Consider the following 15,851-nt stretch of genomic DNA (forward strand, 5'->3'; position numbering starts at 1 on the left):
AAGTACAGAACTTTTTTATTTAAATATAAAACTAAATATTTATGCATAGACAAAGTATCATTTTTAATAGTGGCACATACGATAGTTTATTAAATTAAAACCTTTGAGGATAAAGTGACACAAGAAAATGTTAGTAGCCACTCAAACCTAACAATACGATATAGAACTAAGTTTGAGAGTATCTTAGAGCAGTGTTTGCCAAACTGTGGTCCGTGAGGCCTCAGAAGTTGTTCCACGAACTATTGGAAGGATTAACTAGTAGGCCACCACGTGAAGTAATCTCTCTACAAAAAAGTAAGCAAAATGTTCTGCTAAATGCTCACAATGTGCGAAGTGTTCGTTACGGAAAAAAGTTTGAGAACCACTGGCTTTAGAAGTTCTACATTCAAATGCACAAAGTGAAAGAGTCGTTACTGTTTAGCGAGCGACATTACCTTGTAGGATAGGCTTACATAACTTGATCAAATAAAATCTAGCTTTTATCCCATAATAGACAGAGGAAGACAATGCTTTGAAATAAATGGGCACTGAGAGTTTGAGAACCTTTCATGACTAGTTCATATCGCAACCTCTCTTTGCCCACAATAGATATAAATACATTTTCAATGTGTGGCTCTGTTAGCTTCTAGAAATGTGTCTTTATTACTTGGGTTGTCACGCCTTTGTGCTTACCTCGTTAAGATACAAAATTTCACAGTGATGTTTAGCTGCCTCTTAAAAGATAGTTGGGTCTTTAAGAATGGTGAAACACGGCGAATGAAAGAAAAAAAAATTTGAACAGAAGTCATAAAGTGTTCTTCCTACGTTTAACAATAACAACAAAAAAATTAGTTTGAAACTATAATACGTTGTTGGATGTGGGAAAGCTTATAGCTCAAGATGTACACTATAAGCACTCATTGGGCTGTACTGCTGACAAACACACTAAACAGTAAATAAACAGCAACAAAATTGTGATTTTTGCTTTGTTTTCGACTCAAATGTGACAATGTGTTAAATGTCACTAACCTATAGAATTAAGTGTATTCCTTTAAAGTCATTGCCCAACTCCAAGTAGCCACTTTAACAGGCCGGGAAAAACAAAACAAAAACAGAACAAGGTTCTAGTTCTCATGAGAATGGCCACGTTTAAATTACTTTAAAGACAGATCAGGGGAGACAACTTTTCCTCCATACATCATTCGTGTCTTATAAAGACTAATAATCAACATTTTAATAATTCCAAAGCGTTATTGTAAAATAAAAACCATAGCTCTAAATTTTCTCCAGGCTCGTATGTCGCAAGCGCGGGTAGTGCAGCGGACTAGGACAGCCACAGAATTTTTACAACGTTCATGCATACTATACGTTCGTGTAAATGTTATATATAATTGCTGGTATATATATCCATTATCTTGTATTTCCTTCGTTCCAATAGGATTGTATAATGTTATTAGAAATAGTAATCTTCAATAACAATAAAAAAAAATTGAAATTTAAAAAATAACAACATGGAAATGTTTAATGTTTGTTTAATTTAGCAAAAGTGTTAATGAAAAAGACATACAACACTAGAAGTTTGTCATAGCTTAAACTTAACACTATCTGGTCTGTAAATACAGAATGACGCCTAATTTATGTGGGCACTGTATTGGGCAATAGGAATAGTATTTTTGGTTAGTTAAAAATGTAAAATTTTATTGTGACCAAAAAAAATCAACTACACTAGTTTTTTATCTTCATTAAAACCTTTGAAGGAGGGTGGTGTGGCAGATCCATAAAAATGTTAACAAAGGCCTCACTGGCTACACTCCAGCCTCCTCCAAAATTACGTCTAAGTTTGTGTACAACTTTTAAATTCTTGATCTATGACGGGTTTCAGACTTGCATTCTTCAGATCTTGACATACAAATCGTTACTAGAGATCCTAACATAGATCCAGGCAATAATTGGATCACACATTTTACAATCTAATGTTTTAAATATATTTTTGTCTGACTCTAGAATGACTTTGTACTAGTTGTTTTAGGGCTAAATTTTTAGTTCATGAAATTGTAGGTTTGCGCTAAGTCTTTCTTATCAGATATATGAAATGTTAAAATCTTTTCTGACTAAGCATTTTGTATAGTGTTTGCCATGAATTTTTGAGTATTTCTGTTTAGATGTTTAACTTTTTTGTTGAATATTGCATTTCTTATTTCTATGTTTACTATAATATTTCATTTTTCTTTGTTTCAGCATTAATTTTTAAGATTTTAAATAAAAAGATGTTTCTTGTCAGTTCTCGTTTAATCTATTAAAAAAAAATAAATGATAGTGTTAGGGCAGTTTGGGCAGTTAGGGCAGTTAGGGCATCTAAACACAGCATTAGCAGCAAGACATCTCCAATACTAAAAAAAAAGTCAAAACAATTCGTATTGTCCAGAACGTCTAGTGCAATAGAATAAGCCCAGTACACTACTTCTATCACTTCCGGTGCAAAAGAATAAGCCCAGTACACTACTTCTAACACTTCCGGTGCAATAGAATAAGCCCAGTACACTACTTCTAACACTTCCGGTGCAATAGAGTAAGCCCAGTACACTACTTCTAACACTTCCGGTGCAATAGAGTAAGCCCAGTACACTACTTCTAACACTTCCGGTGCAATAGAATAAGCCCAGTACACTACTTCTAACACTTCCGGTGCAATAGAATAAGCCCAGTACACTACTTCTAACACTTCCGGTGCAATAGAATAAGCCCAGTACACTACTTCTAACACTTCCGGTGCAATAGAGTAAGCCCAGTACACTACTTCTAACACTTCCGGTGCAATAGAATAAGCCCAGTACACTACTTCTAACACTTCCGGTGCAATAGAATAAGCCCAGTACACTACTTCTAACACTTCCGGTGCAATAGAGTAAGCCCAGTACACTACTTCTAACACTTCCGGTGCAATAGAATAAGCCCAGTACACTACTTCTAACACTTACGGTGCAATAGAATAAGCCCAGTACACTACTTCTAACACTTCCGGTGCAATAGATTAAGCCCAGTACACTACTTCTAACACTTACGGTGCAATAGAATAAGCCCAGTACACTACTTCTAACACTTCCGGTGCAATAGAATAAGCCCAGTACACTACTTCTAACACTTCCGGTGCAATAGAATAAGCCCAGTACACTACTTCTAACACTTCCGGTGCAATAGAATAAGCCCAGTACACTACTTCTAACACTTACGGTGCAGTAGAATAAGCCCAGTACACTACTTCTAACACTTACGGTGCAATAGAATAAGCCCAGTACACTACTTCTAACACTTACGGTGCAATAGAATAAGCCCAGTACACTACTTCTAACACTTACGGTGCAATAGAATAAGCCCAGTACACTACTTCTAACACTTCCGGTGCAATAGAATAAGCCCAGTACACTACTTCTAACACTTCCGGTGCAATAGAATAAGCCCAGTACACTACTTCTAACACTTCCGGTGCAATAGAATAAGCCCAGTACACTACTTCTAACACTTCCGGTGCAATAGAATAAGCCCAGTACACTACTTCTAACACTTCCGGTGCAATACTTCAAAAGCATTACTTCTTCTAAGTATTTGAAATGCAGTAGGCTGAAACGATTCTCTGTACATACCAACATTCATTTGTCCAATAGAAATCTAAGACAGGCTACTCCCTATACAGACTTAGTGTTAGGGTAGTTAGGGTTAGGGTTAGAGTAGTTAGGTACATCCTATTGTCTACGTCAGTGATGCCCAAAATACGGCCCGCGGGCCAGATCCGGCCCACGACGTTGTTCCATCCGGCCCCCCGAAATGTTGGCACAAAGAGTAGGCATCCCCCCTCCCTTAAAAAAAGGTTGACTTATTTATCTTTATCTACGTTAGGGCCCTAAATTTTTTCTTTAATTGATTGGTACCATGACCTTTAACATTTGTGTGTTTATGAGATGAAAATCTACCAGAAAAAGAAAACGGACCTTAACTTTCTTTTGTGGAGCTTGATAATAGGCCAACATATTGGATTCGTAAAGAAAGTGTGGCTGTTTAAAAAAAAAGAACAACATATAAACGTCAGTATGAAACAAACATGACAACATTCTTGGTTTGAGCCGCCAATAAAAGATTGTTAAACTACACCCACAGTTTGGAGGATCGATAGGAATATTTATGAAAAAGCGACAAGAAAATGAGTCGGTGGTAGAGCTTGCTACAATGTTGCTCTTATTTAAAGTACAGAAATTAAGCCATTTTCTTGCGCTTGAAAAAAAAAAGCTTCAGATATCTAATTCCATAACGTAAGTATCGGTTCTAGATCCATGGGTTTCTAATCAAATAGTTTCATATTCAGGTACATTTGATTTAATTTTTAGCGGCCCCCGTAAGGGGAAAAAGCCGCTATTAGGTTTGTGCAAAATGTCCGTCTGTCCGTCTGTCCGTCTGTCACACTCAGATCTCGAAAACTAGAATAGATATGAAAAATATTATTTCATCATTAAATCCGGCTTGAAAAGTTTAGGTGCAACGGCTACTTTTGGTTTTCTAAAAGCAAACCGTTTAATTTATAAAATTAATTATGCAAGCGATTTTTTCATAAAAATACACCAATTCTAAAACAATTACGTAAATGTAAGGGAGGCAATGTTACAATATGCCAACAAAGATGGACAATTTTTGTGTATTTTCAGTATCACTAAGTCAAATATATTTTAAAAATGTACAGGAAATGTTTACAACAAATACAAATAATAGTTAAAGACTTTTTTTCTGGTCAACTAGCTGCTAAAATTAAAAGAAAACATTTCTGTTTGTTTATAAAGGCTAATAATGCACTTTGTATGTAAATATCACGCACATTTTTTTAAATGGACTTTTTATGCAGCGATTTTCGTGCAGTAGCGTAACGTCGCAACATGATCAGGTGCTAAACCAATTCCTTAAACTTTTTTTAAAAATCAGATTTTATTTATTTTTTGTTTAGTGCCCCCATCCGAATAAAAGAAGCTTATTTTTGTGCGTTTTGTCTGTTGGTCGGTCTGTCCGTCACGATTAGATTTAAAAAACTAGAACTCTAAAAGCTATTGAAAATCTGATTTACCCTTTAATGTTCCTCCCATAACATCTCAATAGTTTTAAGTATCTAAAATTGATTGTTCCGGATTTTTTTGTGCAAAACTAATCAACGCCAACAAATGTTTGTTTGCTCTTCTAACTTATATTACATTCAATTTCCATGCTTAAACGTTGCAAAAACACATTATCAATAATATGTTGTTCCGTTTTTTATGTAAATAGCATATTAATGCTAAATCATAATCTCTATACTGACTTATATTTCATTAAGTGTAAAAATGTTCCGGATATTGTTTTATAAAACATGAATTATGCCTAATGATTGTTTGAAATCGCATAAGGCTTTTAAAAAAAGTAATTTACTAGAATTGATTACTGAAAATTACTTTTTAGACATTTAATTTTCTTGTAAAACATAACATAGAAGTTTTGTAATCGATAAATAAAGTTCCGGATTTTGTTTCTTACAAATCGTCGCCAGAAATTTCCGAATTTATTTAAAAATCTACTAACGCCAAATAATTGTTTGAACTCCCTCTTCTAATTAATAAACAAATAATCTTCTCATTTACGAAATAATGTTTTTACGGATTTTTATGAAAAATATTTTAACTCACTACTCTCTTACAGTACATTTAACTTTCTACCTAAAACATTAAAAAATCTAATTATCGTTAATATTATGTTCCGATTTTTAAGGAAAACAGAATCCAAACACCAAAGTAAGGTATGAAAATCTCTCCACGTGGCTGTAGTACATCTAATTTTTATACGAGACCGTCCAAAAAATTTAATTAACGGTATTACATTTATCTGAAATTCTCTTTTTCTTTTACTATTTATACAAACATCCGGAACAATCTATTATATAAACTTTTCAATTGTGTTCATACCTAAAAATTATTGCGATGTTTTGAAACGTAAAATAAAGGTTAATCAATTTTTAATAACTTTTAGTTGTTTTTTTTTATATCAAGATAACGGACAGACCGACTGACAGACAAAACGCAAAAACAATGTGGCTTTGATCCTTTTTAAATAATATCTATTAGAACTCAGTGCACCAATGTCTATGAACCCTCGTTAAATATCTCGTGTAAATAAAGACATTTTTTTTTATGGTACCGGTACTAGCCTATTGTGAGGTAATGGATTTTTTTTTCTTTGACGTCATATGAATGGACTCTTTAAATGTAATGTTAAAAGAACGCACTCGGTGCACCAATGTCTATTAACCCTCGGAAAAATTGCTTGTATTAATGAAAACATATTTTAGTCTAACTAAGCCGTGTGACGTAGTGTTTTTTTTTCCTTTGACGTCACATGGAATGAATTCTTTAAATGAAATGCTAAAAGAACGCACTCGGTGCACCAATGTCTATGAACACTCGAGAAATGGCTCGTGTTGATAAAGGTGATTTTTAGTCTAGCTAGGCCTTGTGACGTAGTGTTTTTTTTTCCTTTGACGTCATATGGAATGAATTCTTTAAATGAAATGCTAAAAGAACGCACTCGGTGCACCAATGTCTATGAACACTCGATAAAAGGCTCGTAATGATGAAGGCGATTTTTATTCTAGCTAGGCCGTGTGACGTAGTGTTTTTTTTCCTTTGACGTCATATGGAATGAATTCTTTAAATGAAATGCTTAAAGAACGCACTCGGTGCACCAAAGTCTATGAATACTCGATAAATGGCTCTTATAGATGAAGGCGATTTTTAGTCTAGCTAGGCCGTGTGACGTAGTGTTTTTTTTTCCCTCTGACGTTATATGGAATTAATTCTTCAAATGAAATGAAAAAAGAACTCGGTATAGTAATGTTTATTAAGCCTCGTTATGTGACTCGCGTTTAAAAAAGGAATGATATCTTGATTTAGATCTAATCTAGATTTTTTAAACTAGATCTAGATTTTTATTACAGTATATCTAGATCTGGATTTATATTCTAATTAAAATTATTTTAGAGTCTAGATCTAGAATTTCTAGATCTAGTTTAGACTAAAATAGACTAGATTAAGATGTAGAATTTCAATTTCTAAACTTAAAGTGTAAAAAAAAAGTGTAGATTTTCATTTCCAAACGTTTTGATCAATATTGTAATGTTTTAATATACTAAAACTAATCTACTATTTTTTTTATTAAATTTAAATTTACGGCAAATGAATCTTTGAAACATTATTACTTTTGACCATCGGATGGCTGCCTGGTCGTGCGGTTTGCGCGCTGGACTGTCGTTCCGATTTATGGATGGCCCAGGGTTCAAACCCTGCCCGCTCCCATCCCCCGTCGTCCTGCGGGAGGTTTGGACTAGGAAGTAATTATCTTCAACTCTGAAGGAACATCCGAAACGTGTAAAACATTTTACATCAAAATTAAATCACCTCTTGAATATTATTTGCGAATATGCAGATCTGACAGGGATCCGACTTCGACGGGGGCCGCCTCTGAGTTTGTGTAACACAAACTCTCTTTGTAATCTTGTTTTTTTTTTACCTTTTCGTTCATGTGGCCCGCGACACGAGTGTCAGAAATTAAAATGGCCCGCAGGTCGAATTAGGTTGGGCATCACTGGTCAACGTGTTATAATAGGACGTTAAAGGTACAAGAGACGTCCAACTTACGAAAGTGAAAGGAATCGATTATAAGAGCGAAAAGATCTACTACACTAAATCTAAATCTGTTATTTACAAACAAATGCACACTCTATAGAATTCTCTGTTTTTGGCGTGTTATCTGTCAATAAAGTTCATTTAAATTCACAAGCTTCTAGAGTCATTTCCTTTCTTTAGGCAGATCCTTAGCGTATATAATATCTTTAGTTTGCGATTGTTATTTTACTATGTCTATTGAACAGTGTTGATTTGTCTACATATATAGACCCTCCTGGTGATATATTATCACCGGAATACTTTATGTAACATTTACTTTCATCATAGAAACTGCTCAACATAAAATATCGCTTTTTTACTGTAACTCTTTTTGAACTTTTTGTTTCGCTTTTTTATTTTATAGAAATAAAAAAAAAATAATCGAGATTTGTATTTGTGTTGCTGTGTTAAACAATTAACACACAGACACACACACACACATACACACACATTGTGTTTCAAAATACATTTTTAACAGTAATCGATAGCTTTAAAATAAAACTTTGTAAAAAGTATATACAATTTGTATTTTTTAAATTAAAATAGATCTGATAATTATATTAAGGGCGCAGTGGTTGGGTGGTTAAGCGTTTGACCTCCAAACCTGGGGGTCCTCGGTTAGAATCTCGTTGAAGACTGCGATTTTTGTGTTTCGTGATTTTTAGGGCCCCTCTGAGTCCACCTTACTCTAATGGTCGCCTGACTTTAGTTGGTGGTTGTGCTGAACACTTGACACCCTGCTCGTTAACCGTTGGCCAATGAAAGAGAACATCATCTGCACTAGAGATTTCGTTGAGACACATCAAAATGGAGCTTCCTGTTTGATAAGTAATAAAAGTCAGCAACTTCACTGGATGCCTGAGTCTACAGTCAGACACTTAACAGACCCAGGTGTGTATTAATATTGGAAAATCGATGTGTTAAAGATTGGAAATCTTCTTTCTATTAAAGACAAGGAATCCTTCTTACTGCATAAAGTATGTATGGATTAGGACACAACGGTGCCTTCATCAAGTAATAGGTATATCAGGGGGAAGCTAAGAGACATTATCAGGCAATAGTGGATCTCGATTGGTTGGTGACATGCGCTGACTAGCAAACAACCTGTCAAAAGAACACTTGATTCAAATCTATATGGAGAGGGAGAGAAGTGAATCGAACTTGGAAGATTTGTAGGCAGCACTGAATTAAAACAGACGCTTAACTTGCTACGCCACTGGAATTATATTTTACAAAGTTTTAGATCTAGTCAAGGTTGAGAGTTATGTTTTACAAAGTTTTAGATCTAGTCAAGGCAGACAGTTATGTTTTACAAAGTTTTAGATCTAGTCAAGGTTGAGAGTTATGTTTTACAAAGTTTTAGATCTAGTCAAGGCAGAGAGTTATGTTTTACAAAGTTTTAGATCTAGTCAAGGTTGAGAGTTATGTTTTACAAAGTTTTAGATCTAGTCAAGGCAGACAGTTATGTTTTTACAAAGTTTTAGATCTAGTCAAGGTTGAGAGTTATGTTTTACAAAGTTTTAGATCTAGTCAAGGCTGACAGTTATGTTTTACAAAGTTTTAGATCTAGTCAAGGTTGAGAGTTATGTTTTACAAAGTTTTAGATCTAGTCAAGGCAGACAGTTATGTTTTACAAAGTTTTAGATCTAGTCAAGGCTGACAGTTATGTTTTACAAAGTTTTAGATCTAGTCAAGGTTGAGAGTTATGTTTTACAAAGTTTTAGATCTAGTCAAGGCTGACAGTTTTGTTTTACAAAGTTTTAGATCTAGTCAAGGCTGACAGTTATGTTTTACAAAGTTTTAGATCTAGTCAAGGTTGAGAGTTATGTTTTACAAAGTTTTAGATCTAGTCAAGGTTGAGAGTTATGTTTTACAAAGTTTTAGATCTAGTCAAGGTTGAGAGTTATGTTTTACAAAGTTTTAGATCTAGTCAAGGCAGACAGTTATGTTTTACAAAGTTTTAGATCTAGTCAAGGTTGATAGTTATGTTTTACAAAGTTTTAGATCTAGTCAAGGTTGAGAGTTATGTTTTACAAAGTTTTAGATCTAGTCAAGGCAGACAGTTATGTTTTACAAAGTTTTAGATCTAGTCAAGGCAGACAGTTATGTTTTACAAAGTTTTAGATCTAGTCAAGGCTGACAGTTATGTTTTACAAAGTTTTAGATCTAGTCAAGGTTGAGAGTTATGTTTTACAAAGTTTTAGATCTAGTCAAGGCAGACAGTTATGTTTTACAAAGTTTTAGATCTAGTCAAGGCAGACAGTTATGTTTTACAAAGTTTTAGATCTAGTCAAGGCAGACAGTTATGTTTTACAAAGTTTTAGATCTAGTCAAGGTTGAGAGTTATGACACATTGTGGAGAACGTTTTAAAAATATCTTCTATTATAGTTGGGGGTGGGGGGGGGGGGGGGCTTGTGACTTTGTACAAACTGAAGTACTCGGTAAAGAAGGAGGGGGGGGGGGGGGTCAGGTCTTCTTGACCACTTTATTTCCTTGTCACTGACAGGATGGTGAAAGTCACTATAAGTGCTCTACTTCCCTTCCCCCCCCACACACTTTTTATTTCTCTCTCTCCTCTTCATGAACTCTCTTATGTTTATGTTGCGAAGAGCATGTCGCAACGTATGCACTACGTTACTTGAACTTGTTTCGGAATAGATATTGTGAAAGCGACCCCCAGTGTTGGGAGAGGGAATGGGGTCGAACTCCAACGTACTTTAAAACATCCGGTAGACTGTTATTCATCTCCAGCATCATTTCCCAGACTCTTGTGTCATGACGAGACATCTGTCAAGGTGAAGTTGAGTCTCTCGTCTCTACAGCCATTGACGTCATGACAGAATCGCGTCATGTATTTTACGTCTCGTGTTTAGTGTAAGATGGTTGAATATGTCGGAGGGTTGAAACTAAAGAGGTCCTTTAAGAAGAGTACGTGGGTATGTTAAGTGGTCTTGTACAGCTAGTCCATTCATCTATCTCACACAACAGAATCAGCAGTGAAGTGCCTCGTCAAGCTTCCTGTTTTCCCGCTTCATTTGTAATGTGAAGTTTATGGACTCAACAATGAAATGGAAGTTTGAAATTGAAAAGTTCCAACAAGATTTGTTTTATCGGCATATGGAATAAAGAGAGAACAGACCGAGCAGCGAGACTTCCTAAACACATGGACAATAGGAATGTTCTAAAAGTGTTCACAACACGGAATAGGATCCTGAGATGGGAACATATTGTGTGTGACCTTGAAGAGTAAAGAAATCTATTTCCCCATCCCTTCCCACACCCTCCTCTACTCACGTCACTGAACTCGATTTCGTTCAAGTCCTCGGCGCTTTTTAATGCCCCCCCCCTTTTTCTCTCCATTTTCAGTACAAAGCAATCGCACCAAGTGACATCGACTATTTAGTGAAACAGAGGTTTGAAATCATAAAACCAGATGGCTAAACCGAAAGCATGACAAGGGAAACTAGTTAATGGTGAAACCGAGGCTTGAATGGAGAACAAAAATGCATTTGCTAAATTTCGAAGTGTTCGAGTAGGGCAGTAAGCCATACTTCAGTCGTAACAAAATAATCTTCATTTACTCCCAGTCCCACACACGTGCTACGTGATAATACTAACAAACTGAACAATGACAAAGTTCTAGAACAATAAATTATTATTGTTCAACCAAGAGGACGTGTACCATTTTTACACCAAGAAATTTTTACATTTATTTATTACGACTCGACTACCATGGATAGCACCACACTCATATCATACCCAAATGTTACATCTGACACAATAACAAATCTCTAACAGCACCTTGACCCTAGAGCCGAGTATAGCACATACTCAAAAATAAACTAAATATTGTTTGTATATTTTTCTTGTTATCACTTTGGATACATTTGATGCTTCTTGGAACCAATCAGCCTGTCATTTGTTTGACTAATTGTGCGACAACTAAAAGTTGTACAAGATTCCCTCCCCTGACTTGATTTCATAAGCATATCTAATAGATTGTAAGTTAAGTCCCTTCTGGATAAGTGACCGCTTCAGTTAAAAGAGGCAAACGAAATGATGTAATATCAATTTGTTTGTTCATTTTAATGGACTCTTCTTTCAAAGAGAAGACAGCTTTACGCTTGTTAACTCATTTTTAGCGGCCCTCGATAAGGAAAAGACGCTACTAGTTTTGTGTGAAATGTCTGTCCATCTGTCCGTCCCGTTTAGATCTCGTGAACTAGAAAAGGTAGTGAAAATCCGACATCATAATATTTTAGTCCATTCAAAGTTTTGATGCAACGGCTAATTTTTTTCTTTTCTAAAAACATAAAAATCTTTTTTTTTTTAATCACTTATGCAAGCAGTTTTTTTCATAAAAATACACCCCCTTTACAACTATTTACTATTAATAGTAACAAAAACGGGAATCTCTTTAGTAGGGGAGATGACCATTTGCCATATTTGTAACACATTTATGCTAATGGTTTTAGATTTTTTTTTTTTTTAAATCTTTTTTTACATTTGTATTGCTACGTTATGTAAGTTCTGTCCTATTAACTACTACATTTACCCCCCAAAAAAATGTTTACTTTTGTTTAAAGAAAAAAAAAATATTTAGTATGCATATAAGTCAAATATAATTTAAAAGTACAATTAATAAGTTGTTGTTTCATATTATCGATTGAACTGCCGTATACAATTTACAAGATATATAACCACAGAAAAAAAATAATTTTTTTTTGAGGATTTGAAATAGAGATTGACCCTTTACAAAACAATTAGATCAATTGGATATACATTATAAGAAATCAGTTAGGCCAGGCTCACATTGAACTTCACATTCACTTTCACCTATCCTTTGGTCTGCTGGACTGCTGGGGCACCACACAATATCTGTCAACCTTCTTTCTCCGTTCTTCTCTGGCATTTGTCTTTGATAGAATTTAATTCTGATGTTCTTTCTGAAAATATTGATACCTGCCCTTTTACCTGTATGGGTGGACCACTCTGGGGGGCCGATTTTGAGTTTGTGTTTCCACACAATTTGTCTTTGTAACCTTGTTTTTAATGTTTTAAATTTTACAAACTGTTTATCAAACATTAGTGTTTACATTGTTATGAAGTGGAGAGATTCAATCCACTCCTTTATTCCACGTTCAGTCAGGTTGTTTCATTGCATTCGCAGTCACCGAGAGGTATAAAGAAGCCTAATTCGTAAAGCGCTGGTTGTGTAGTATGTGTGTGTGTGTGTGTGTACCTATGGTTCTTGCGTGAATGTTGTTCGTGTTTGCATCTATATTGTTATTGATATAGTCCCACATAGTAATATTGTTATTGATATAGTCCCACATAGTAATGTTGTTATTGATATAGTCCCACATAGTAATGTTGTTATTGATATAGTCCCACATAGTAATATTGTTATTGATATAGTCCCACATAGTAATGTTGTTATTGATATAGTCACACATAGTAATGTTGTTATTGATATAGTCCCACATAGTAATGTTGTTATTGATATAGTCCCACATAGTAATATTGTTATTGATATAGTCCCACATAGTAATATTGTTATTGATATAGTCCCACATAGTAATGTTGTTATTGATATAGTCCCACATAGTAATATTGTTATTGATATAGTCCCACATAGTAATATTGTTATTGATATAGTCCCACATAGTAATGTTGTTATTGATATAGTCACACATAGTAATGTTGTTATTGATATAGTCCCACATAGTAATGTTGTTATTGATATAGTCCCACATAGTAATATTGTTATTGATATAGTCCCACATAGTAATATTGTTATTGATATAGTCCCACATAGTAATGTTGTTATTGATATAGTCCCACATAGTAATGTTGTTATTGATATAGTCCCACATAGTAATATTGTTATTGATATAGTCCCACATAGTAATATTGTTATTGATATAGTCCCACATAGTAATGTTGTTATTGATATAGTCCCACATAGTAATATTGTTATTGATATAGTCCCACATAGTAATATTGTTATTGATATAGTCCCACATAGTAATATTGTTATTGATATAGTCCCACATAGTAATACTCCTGAGGTGGATAGTTGTAAGCAAACTGATTTTCCATTAGTTTTGACCAATAAAATTATCTTATCTTATTTCTTGATTGATTTATCGTTACTGTACTATTCATTTCAATTAGTTGATCATTTCCTCGGCCTATAACATAGTTAAATTGATAAGTCCTCCCCCCCCCCCCCAGATAACTCTCTTCGTTTGCTGTTGAATGTTTTCCCTTTCTTTTGCCTGATGATTTATTTTTCTTGCGCTTTTTAGGACCATCATGTGGTTTTGTCTAGTGTGGTTCTGGGATATGTTATTTCATGTAACACTAAATATACAAAGTACATTATAAACAATCTTAATCAGGCATTGTGGCTAAGACCAAAGCGAGAAGATCCAACATATACAGACAGGACTGTGTGCGTGAGTAACACTAAGAACGAATGTTCGTAATTAATCATCCTGCATGTGACAAAAATTAAGTATTCAGTGACTCAGAATCCAAGTCCTAATGTGTTAGTACTAAGCTCAGGACAATGACTCTCCAAACGAGCCCAGGTATTTCGAAATTCGTATTCGTTGGGTGAGAACATTGCTATACCGGATAAAGTGTGTCCTGTGGTCTGCATAGAACGATCTGCCAGGATGGCTACGCCCCTGAACTATGATTCTTGTGTTTTGTTTGTTGTGTAATCATAGAGAATAAAGTTAAAAAGAAGAAAAAAATATAAAAATAAATAAATAAGAAACGAAATTTGTGTTTAGCACAAACTCCAAGGCGGCCCATATCGGGCCCGTTGTTTGGTAAGCAAAGCAGGTCAAAAGGCGTGTTTAACTTTTTGGAGCGTGGCGAACTTGTGGAAGCCATTACGTCTCAAAAACCTTTTTCGTTTAAAGAAAACTTTACTAATGAGCTTTATAAGTATTACTTATTAACAAAACAATACATGAAACCTTGAAGTGTTAACACCAAATCTACAAGATTTCAATGAGCGCAGCCCAAAAGATTATCATGACCTCGTGTGCGGTGTTGCACACTTTATCAAATTTTATTTTGCTGTGTTATAATCTTATGAACCATGTATTAAATATGCTTTGATGTCGCCTGCATGAATAATGTCTGTGTTTTTTCTGTTTTACATATAAGACAATGCTGTCTAATGTAAATACAGCTATAAAGCTAAATGCTGAAACAGTGAAAGATACATAACTATTACATACATAATGGTAGCACTAGGATTTATTTTTAATGAGATGAAATGGTGAAATATATAGAGAGAAAAAATAGACTTGTCTTTACAGTGTGTATGATTTCTCCTTGGCAATTTCTGAATACCCTTTGACGTAGATTTCAAAAAGATCAAACATCAGATCAAATGAAAATCATTCTTCGATGAATAAAAGATAGTTTAGATAGTCTAGCTGGGGGTACGCGATGTTTTGTCGCAGCCGTTATGGCACGATGGTCGTTTTGTCGCAGCCGTTATGGCACGATGGTCGTTTTGGCGCAGCCGTTATGGCACGATGGTCGTTTTGGCGCAGCCGTTATGGCACGACGGTCGTTTTAGCGCAGCCGTTCTAGCGCAGTGTTCTGACGATAATTTATAAAACAAAAACAAATAAATTTTACTTTGTGACTATACTCTTCGACGTACATGCTCATTCTTCCCCCTCCCCCCGAAAAAACATAGTTTTAAATAATTTTGGGTATTTCACCAACCCATATTGCTGCCTGGTCGTGTGGTATGAGCTCGGGACGTGTCTCGATCGGCCCGGGTTCGAACTCAGCGGGCCAAAATCCTCGGCCCTCACGCACGATATAATACTCGTGATGTAACAGTAACTACACAAGAAACTTAAAACCCAAGACCTAATGTACATAACTCATCATTCCTCTATGTATAAAAAAATATGTTGAAACAAAAACACAAACATAGATATTTGTATCCTTCCTTTTAGGGACCGAAATTTCCTGCTTCGGTCAAGCTGATTACTTTAAATGTGAAATTACGCCACGTTGAATCATGTGTCTATCTGCTAAGGACGATGGATACCTCAGAGGCTTACATTTATGATTGAGATTATCCACATGAGATGGATCCGTCC

The sequence above is a fragment of the Biomphalaria glabrata genome, chromosome 1 (assembly GCF_947242115.1).
Source record: "Biomphalaria glabrata chromosome 1, xgBioGlab47.1, whole genome shotgun sequence".
Taxonomy (NCBI): Eukaryota; Metazoa; Mollusca; class Gastropoda; family Planorbidae; genus Biomphalaria; species Biomphalaria glabrata.